An 8,274-nucleotide genomic window follows, 5' to 3' on the forward strand; every position below is an offset into this window, starting at 1 on the left:
GATCCAAATGTTAGAAAGGATTCATCTAAATCTTCATGCATGAAAGAAGATAGGGATCCTCTGTGTAATGAAGGAGATGGTCAAGGAATAGAACCTATAAAAGAAGACGGGTTTGCTAATGTATCAAGGCATGAATGTGAAGATTTCAAAATCCAGGAGAAATTATTCAATCATCTAAATCTTAATGAGAAAGAAACAAAAATATCAAAATGTCGAGAAACTACACAACAAATGAATGAAGATGAGGAAAATATGGATCAAGGTGAATTTCATACTGCTTTTATTCCTACTTGGTGCCTGGATGCTTCAGATGATGACTTCCTATGTGGATAAAATCTTCCAAATCATCCTTTGATGACCATTCATGATGATGATATCAATACTCTAGATGTCATGGAACAATCTGAAACTACTACCATTAATGGAGATAAGAGAACCAATGAACTTCTACAAATATCCACTTTCCCTGAGGAAATGGAAACCTTTACTTTTGATGATATTGATGAACTTGTGATTAAACGATCGGTTGATGAAAAAGTTAAAAATCAGCTTCTAGGAGAAGAAGATGAACCATGTAACCTTAATTCTTTATCATGCATGCCAACTTTCACACTTCATGAAAGATGTCTTGGAGAAGAAATGATGATTCAAAAGGGGATAGATATCACCGAACATATTGAAGATGAAAGCTATATGGACATGAAGACAGGTTCCTCTAATCCAGTGGGAGTGGAATTAAAGTCCTATAGATCATTTGAAGGACAAAGAAATCCTCTTTTTGAGCCTTCTCATCAAATAGGAGATTCTATGTCTAAGAGATTTTATGAAGAAATTAATGATGATCAAGTGAGTAATGAGTTAGCAGGTGATCTCATGGAAGAATCTAATGAAGGCAACTCTCATGATATTCTTATCCCAAGTTTGTGCTCAAAAGCTTTGGATGGTAATTTTTTGTGTGGAGAAAGTGTTTACTTTAATCCTTTGTTTCTAGACGAAGGCATTTGTATTGATACTTCTCAAATAGGTGTTCAAGGACAAGGTCCAATGGCTACAACTCCACAGATTGCTTTGCATCATAGATCTTATGAAGGAAATCCAATACGAGGTTTGATATCTTCAAGTCTTAATCACCAAAAGGATCTTTAGAAGGAGAATTTTGATATTAATGGAAGGGAAATTGAAGTGATGACCAACCATGTTGACCATGATATCAGTATAACTTCAGAGTATCTAAGACTTCAAGATGATCTTTTGGAAGATAAGGAAGAAGAAATGGATCATGAGAAGATTCAATATAACACAGATGTGCATCTAAGTTGGAATAATTTTACAGAGAATTCAACCATGACCATGCCCATGGAAAAAGAAGAGGGTTTGCCAAGCACAAGAAAAGATCAGAAATGTATTCAGAAACTTGAGAATCTTATACTTCAACTCTTTGAAAATGAAGTTATCAATGAGATACAATAGGAAGCAGGATTAATTTTAAGTCTGAGATTTTTTATGAAGCCTGGTTATTTGGATATGTCCTGGCATCTAGAGATGTGGTGTGAGCTATGAACTTCAGAGTTAGTATTCAAGTAGCACACTTATATTCGAACTCATGGAAGCTTACGAATTGTCACATGTTCGATTAGTTGTATTTGAATTGCTTTCCAATCACTTTTATAGGATTAAGGTGTTTGTATGATTTGTTCTTGGTGATGTCATGTTATGACATGTTTGACTTAACCTTTTTGAGTCCTTGATCATTATTTTTGGGATGCTTTCCAATTGCTTGTAAAGAACTGATGGGTTATTATGAATTGCATTTTTTATGTTTTCCAGTCACTTGTATAGGACTGAGGTGAAATACTATGATTCTTTGATTTGTGATTTTTTTATGAGCTTAGGGTAGGTTATCTATATGTAATGTTGGGAAGTGTCTTGCAATGGAGGTCGGGGCCCAAAGTTGTTGCCAGGGTAACCCATTGTAAGTTGTTTAATAAGTGAAAAAACTACATTAAAGGGATTAAAATGAACCTAATAAGAGTCTTTGTTTGTTCTCACCCATGCCTCGAGTGTTAGTACAAACTAGGATGGGAGTAGAGAGAATGCTTGGTTGCAACCATGAATCGTTAGTATGCCTTTTTAGTATGAAAGGATACTAGTACTACATAGAGTCACTAGGGGGCCGAGGTCAAGTTAGACTATTGACATATGATTGAAAAAGATCATTTGAGTAGAAAGGTTGTTATTGTTGAAGAATTATTTTCAATCATTTTTTTGTCAATGATGTCAAACCTGCTATATGTTGGTAAGACAATTGCTTATATATTTCAAGCACTATCACTTAGTTGATTGATGAGGAGAATTTGATCAACAAGATATAATAAAAGTACCTAGAGGAAAGGTTGAGTTATGATTATGTATTGAAGTGCAAGAATCAGTTAAGATAGTGATAACATAATGTATTGATGATCTATTTGTGATTACAAAATGATTGGCTACACTTGGAAAGTTCAAATGAAAAAGGTTGGACAAAGTTCATTTGCTAAGCTTGATCAAGTTGATAGAAGGTGTCGAGTAAAGTTAGTGCAAGCCAAGAAAAAAGTCAGTTAGAGCTAAGTGAAAGTTATTTCTAGTGGATGTTGAGCAAATTAATAGGTGTCGAGCAAGTTAGTAGATGTCGAGTGATTTTCAATATGTCTCGAGCACCAATAAAATCCAGTTGATGTTGAGTAACATAGTATGTACCAAGCATTAGTAAATTGATAATGTTGAGCTGCTACATTATAAAGAAGATTGAAGATTTTCCAAATAAAAGTTGACAAGTTTGTTTTATTGGAATTTGTAAATTAGGAGGAAGATAAGATTGATGAGCTAGAGGCACAAAATCTTATGTAAACCATTTTGGAGGCAAATTCAAATGGATTCTAGGAGAAGTTTCTAGAGAAGACAAAATATGGGGTAGATACATTGTATCCAACCTAATCCATTGAAAACCCTAAATTTTGAGATGGATAATGAGTGAGAAAAAGAATTCTAATTCTCTATATGTAGGGATTTTTGGTCACAAAGCAAAGTTGGATGGAGGTTAGAGAGTTTTGGATGCGAAAATATGAGAAGGTGAAGTTAGAGAGTTTGCTTCATCAAGTGACCTAAGAGGAGAAGTCTACAACGGTGAACTAAGTAAGAAGGCTTAATGAGGATGAATTCTTGAAGGGTGAAAAAGCTGTCAAACTGCAAAGATTGGAAGCCAATTAGAGATGAGGACTGAATAGTGATCTATAATCTGCAAGTAAGGTTGTAAGTTGTATCATATCAAAGCTCTACTGTTACTTTCTAACAATTGTATTAGATTAGGTTAAATCCTTTGGAGAAAGGTTGACTTAACAGTCATTGAGAAATCCTTTAATAGGGTGGCATTCCAAGTGAATGGCCTAAATTCCTCTAATAAGGCTCACTTTTGATAGGGTGATTGAAATCCTTTAACTGGGTCACATTCAACAATGTGTGTTGTAACCTTTAACAGGGTTGGCCTTTAACAGGGCATCACTTCAGAAGAGTGAGAAAGGAGTAGTATGTTACTAATAATTTTACCCAAATTGGGTTTCCATGTTAAATCATTGTTTCAAGTGTGTTGATGGAAGTGTTATGTTTTATGCTTTACATTTCTACATGTTAATGTTATTGTAACATATTAGTTTTGGTTTATACACAATGAATGCATGCATGGTTTAGAAAGTTTTAAGGGTTCACTAAATTGGGGAAAAAAGGTTTTATTTTGTACATCTATACCTTTAATAACTAATTCACCCCCCTCTCAGTTATTCTAAACAATTCCAACGATTGGTATCAGAGCGCAATTGCTTAAGAGGATTAGTTTCAAGGTACTAAAAGCATAAAGATCAAGATGTTAAAAAGAGAGGTACCCAAGCTGAACAGAGATAAAAAAATTTGCATGGAAAAGTTTGATGAAGTTACACCTTGGAGGACTTGGAGACTATGCACAAACTTGCATTACAGTAGAACATGTTGATCCAGTAGGAGCCTTAACTACTAAAGATTTGAAGAAAAAGAAAGAGCACAATCAAGCAATGTTGGAGATTGCCTCTACCCTAAGCTATGCTGAGTTTGATGACATCAAAGACCTTAAAAGTGTGAAGCAGATGTACGATTCCCTAAACACCATCTATGGAGGAGAAAAAAATGTTCAAAGAGCCAAATCAAAAAGCCTTAGAGGTAAGTTTGATGACATGAGAATGGAAGAAGATGAAAACATTGCTCAATATGTTGCTAGAATAAAAGAAGTTGTTAGTGCAATAAAAGGTGCAACTGGTAAAATAGATGATGATACTATGATAAGAAAAGTCTTGAGAACTTTGTTGCCTGTGTATGCCATTAGAGTGTTTGGAATTCAAGAGTTAAGATGTATACCAGGAAATGATCTAACCCTTGAAGGTATAGTGGGTAGACTCACTGCATTTGAGTTATTTAATTTTGACAACTATAGAATAGAGAGTATTGAATTAGCTTTCAAAGGAAAATAGTTACTGAAGGATTCTAAGGAGGTAAAGCCAAAGAAGAAGAAAAGAAAGATAAAGTATGCATCTAGTGAGAGTAGTACAGATGAGGAAGACATTGAACAATTGGAAGCATTGTTGACCAGAAGATTTCACAAAGGAAAAGGTAAATTCAAGAGTGAGCTACCTATCATTTGTTTTAATTGCAATGAAGTTGGTCATATTGCAGCAAGATGTACATAGAAGAAGAACTTCAAAGAAGGGAACAAGCACAAAAATAGAAGAGAAGATTATGGAAGAGACTAGAGAGATAAAGGAAAGAAGTCATGCTACATTACTAATGAAAACAACTTTGATGAAAATGGTGATGAAGTGGTATATGTTGCAATGAAAAATGAATCAAATGAGGATGAGGCTACTACACTTGTGTGAACAAGAATGACAAATGGATCATTGATAGTGGATGCTCACATTACATAACTAGAGACAAATGTAAGTTCATTACCTTAACCTATTATGATGGAAATAGTGTAAGATTTGGTAAAGATGCACCATGTTCTATAAAAGGAAAAGGGTCTATTAAGCTTATAGACAAGATCTCATCTAAAAATGCTTATTATGTTGAAGGATTGAATTATAACTTGTTAAGTGTGTCACAATTGAACAATTTGGGATGCAAAGTTGAATTTGAAAATAAGTTAGCCAAGATATATGATACAAATGGAAATCTTATTGGAAAAGGTGATCAAACTAAGAGTAATTTGTTCTATTTGGATATAGAAGATGCTACTTATCTTATTGCAAAATTTGATGATGTATGGCTTTGGCATAGGAGATTATGTCATGTTAAATTTGATAATCTGATTAGTATAAGTAACATGAAAAGAGTTAGAGGTTTGCCTAAGTTGAAGAAACCAGAAAACATAATGTGCAAACAATGTCAGCTAGGCAAGATGACAAAGTCAAGCTTTAAAAGTAAAGCTTATACCTCTAAGAAAATAGATGAAATTGTTCATACTAATTTTTGTGGACCTGTTAAAGTGAAAAGCTACAAAGGAGACAGGTATATTATGCTACTTGCTGATGATTACTCTAGGATGATGATTGTTATGTTCCTAAAACAAAAATTAGATGCTTTTCAAATGTTTAAATGGTACTTGGCAAGAGTTGAGAAAGAAATGGGTAAGAGTTTAAAATTTTTGAGATCAGACAAAGGAGTAGAATTCACTTCACATGAATGTGAAGTGTTCTACAATGACAAAGGAATTAAAAAACAAACATCAGCACCAAGAACCCCCCTACAAAATGGAATTGCTGAAAGAAGAAACAAATTTGTAATGGACTGTGCCAGAACACTAATGATGGAGAAAAATGTTGCCCTCAAATACTAGAGAGAAGTTATAAGTACTACAGTATACACTTTGAAGTGTGTACAAGTAAAGAAAGGTACTCACTCAACACCTTTTAAAATATGGTATGGTCATCAACCTAATGTGAAATATTTTAAGGTGTTTGGAAGCAAATGTTATATTCTCAAAGATGTTAGGAGTGGAAAGTTTGATGCAAGGAGCAAAGAAGGTATATTCCTTGGTTACTCCACAAGAAGTAAAGCCTACAAGTGTTTAATTACTAACACTAAAAAAATTGTGGAAAGTGCAAATGTGAATTTTGATGAGTTTATAGAAGCACATGAAGCTAAACCTACAAAAGAACTAGAAGACTACAAGACATTTGTATACTACTATGAAGGAATGCCTACTGAAGAAGATGCCACAAATAATGCAGCAAATCAGCAGCAAGTTTCAACAACTGTCGAGTCACATCCTATGAATGTCAAGTTGCATTCAAATTTTGAGTTGAAAAATGAAGAAACTACAAATTCTGACTCTAAGATTGACACACATGAAAGAGATGCCAAAATGCCTGATAGAGATGCACATAGTGATACTGAAGCTGAGAGACAAAATGCAACCACAAGAACTGAGCATAGATTATCCAAATATGTCAAAAGACACCATCCTATAGATCAAATCATTGGAGACAAAGATGCAAGGCCAATGAAAAGAAATAGGTTGAGAAGTGAAACATGCTTGCTAAGTATGAAGGAACCTAAGATAATGAAGATGCATTGGAAGATGATGATTGGTACAAGGCTATGGAAGAGGAAATTTAGCAGATAGAAAAGAACAAGACTTGAAGCCTAGTTCCTAAACCAAAAGATAAGAATGTAATTGGGTCAAAATGGGTATTCAAGAACAAGCTAGATGAGAATGGTGAAGTGACAAGGAACAAAGCAAGACTAGCTTGCAAAGGGTATGCACAAGAAGAAGGAATTGACTATGGTGAAATATTTGCCCCTATTGCAAGAATAGAAGGAGTAAGAATTCTACTTGTTTATGCTACTTACAAAGGTTTCAAAGTTTATCAGATGGATGTCAAGTTTGCATTTTTGAATGGAATATTAGAAGAGGAGGTCTACATAGAACAACCAGAAGGATTTGTGGATAAAAAAAATAAGAACATGGTATGCAAATTGCACAAAGCCCTATATGGATTGAAACAAGCACCAAGAGCATGGTATGAAAGACTTCATACTTATCTTGTTAAGATTGGATTTGAAAGCACAGATGATAACCATAATTTGTACATGAAAATAGACAAAGAAAAAGGTATATAGTTGTCTAAAATATTTTTTGACGATATTATATTTCGAGGACAAGATGTTTTGTGTAAAGATTTGCAAATCAGATGAAACAGGAGTTTGAGATGTCAATGTTTGGTGAGATCAAATTCTTTGTGGGACTACAAGTACATCAAATGAAGTATCATGTATATATCTCTCAGTCAAAATATATCAAGGAGATATTGAAGACATTTGGACATGAAGATTCAAAACTAGTAAGTACACCTATGGTAACAGCACTCAAGTTATCAAAGAATGATGATTCAGCTGAGGTCAATCAAACATTATACAGATCCATGATTGGCAAATTGCAATATGTAGTACACAGTAGACCTAACATTACATTAGTTGTGGGGATAGTTGCTAGATTCTTTGCTAACCCTAAAGAAAATCACATGATGGCAGTGAAAAGGATAATGAGATACTTGAAAGGAATAGAAGAGTATGGCTTATACTATAAGAAGAATGAAAAGTTTGAACTGAAAGCCTGCACTGATGCTAATTGGGTTGGAAATATTGATGATAAGAAGAGCACCAGTGGAGGAGCATTTTTCTTAGGAAAGAGACTTGTTACATGGACAAGCAAGAAGTAGAGTTGTACTTCCTAATCCATTACTAAAGCAAAGTATGTTGTTGCTGCTATCAATTGTACAAACATTATATGGATCAAATAGTTGCTAAAAGGAATGAAGGAAGACATCATTGAACCAATGACAATTTATAGTAAAAGTGCTATAAATATATCAAAAAAAATTGTTATGCATACAAAGACAAAGCACATTGCAATAAAGTATCATTATGTAAGGGTGTTGGTTCAAGACAAAGAGGTGAAGATGGAATATATCAACACAAAGGAGAAAATTGTTGATATCTTCACCAAAGAATCACCTAAGGATGCTTATGAGTATCTGAGAGGTAAATTAAGGGTGATACCCCTATCAAAGGCTATGTAAGAGATAGAGGGAGTACCCTGCATCAAACAAGCTGACATTCATTTCATAGAAATTGATGCAGTGGATCTTACTTTAGAAAATTGCCTAAAGTAATCACAAGAGTTGAAATTTCAAATTAGTCACAAGCACACTG

This window comes from Cupressus sempervirens, chromosome 3 (genome assembly GCF_028749045.1).
Source record: "Cupressus sempervirens isolate cs-2001-9-10 chromosome 3, ASM2874904v1, whole genome shotgun sequence".
Lineage (NCBI taxonomy): Eukaryota > Viridiplantae > Streptophyta > Pinopsida > Cupressales > Cupressaceae > Cupressus > Cupressus sempervirens.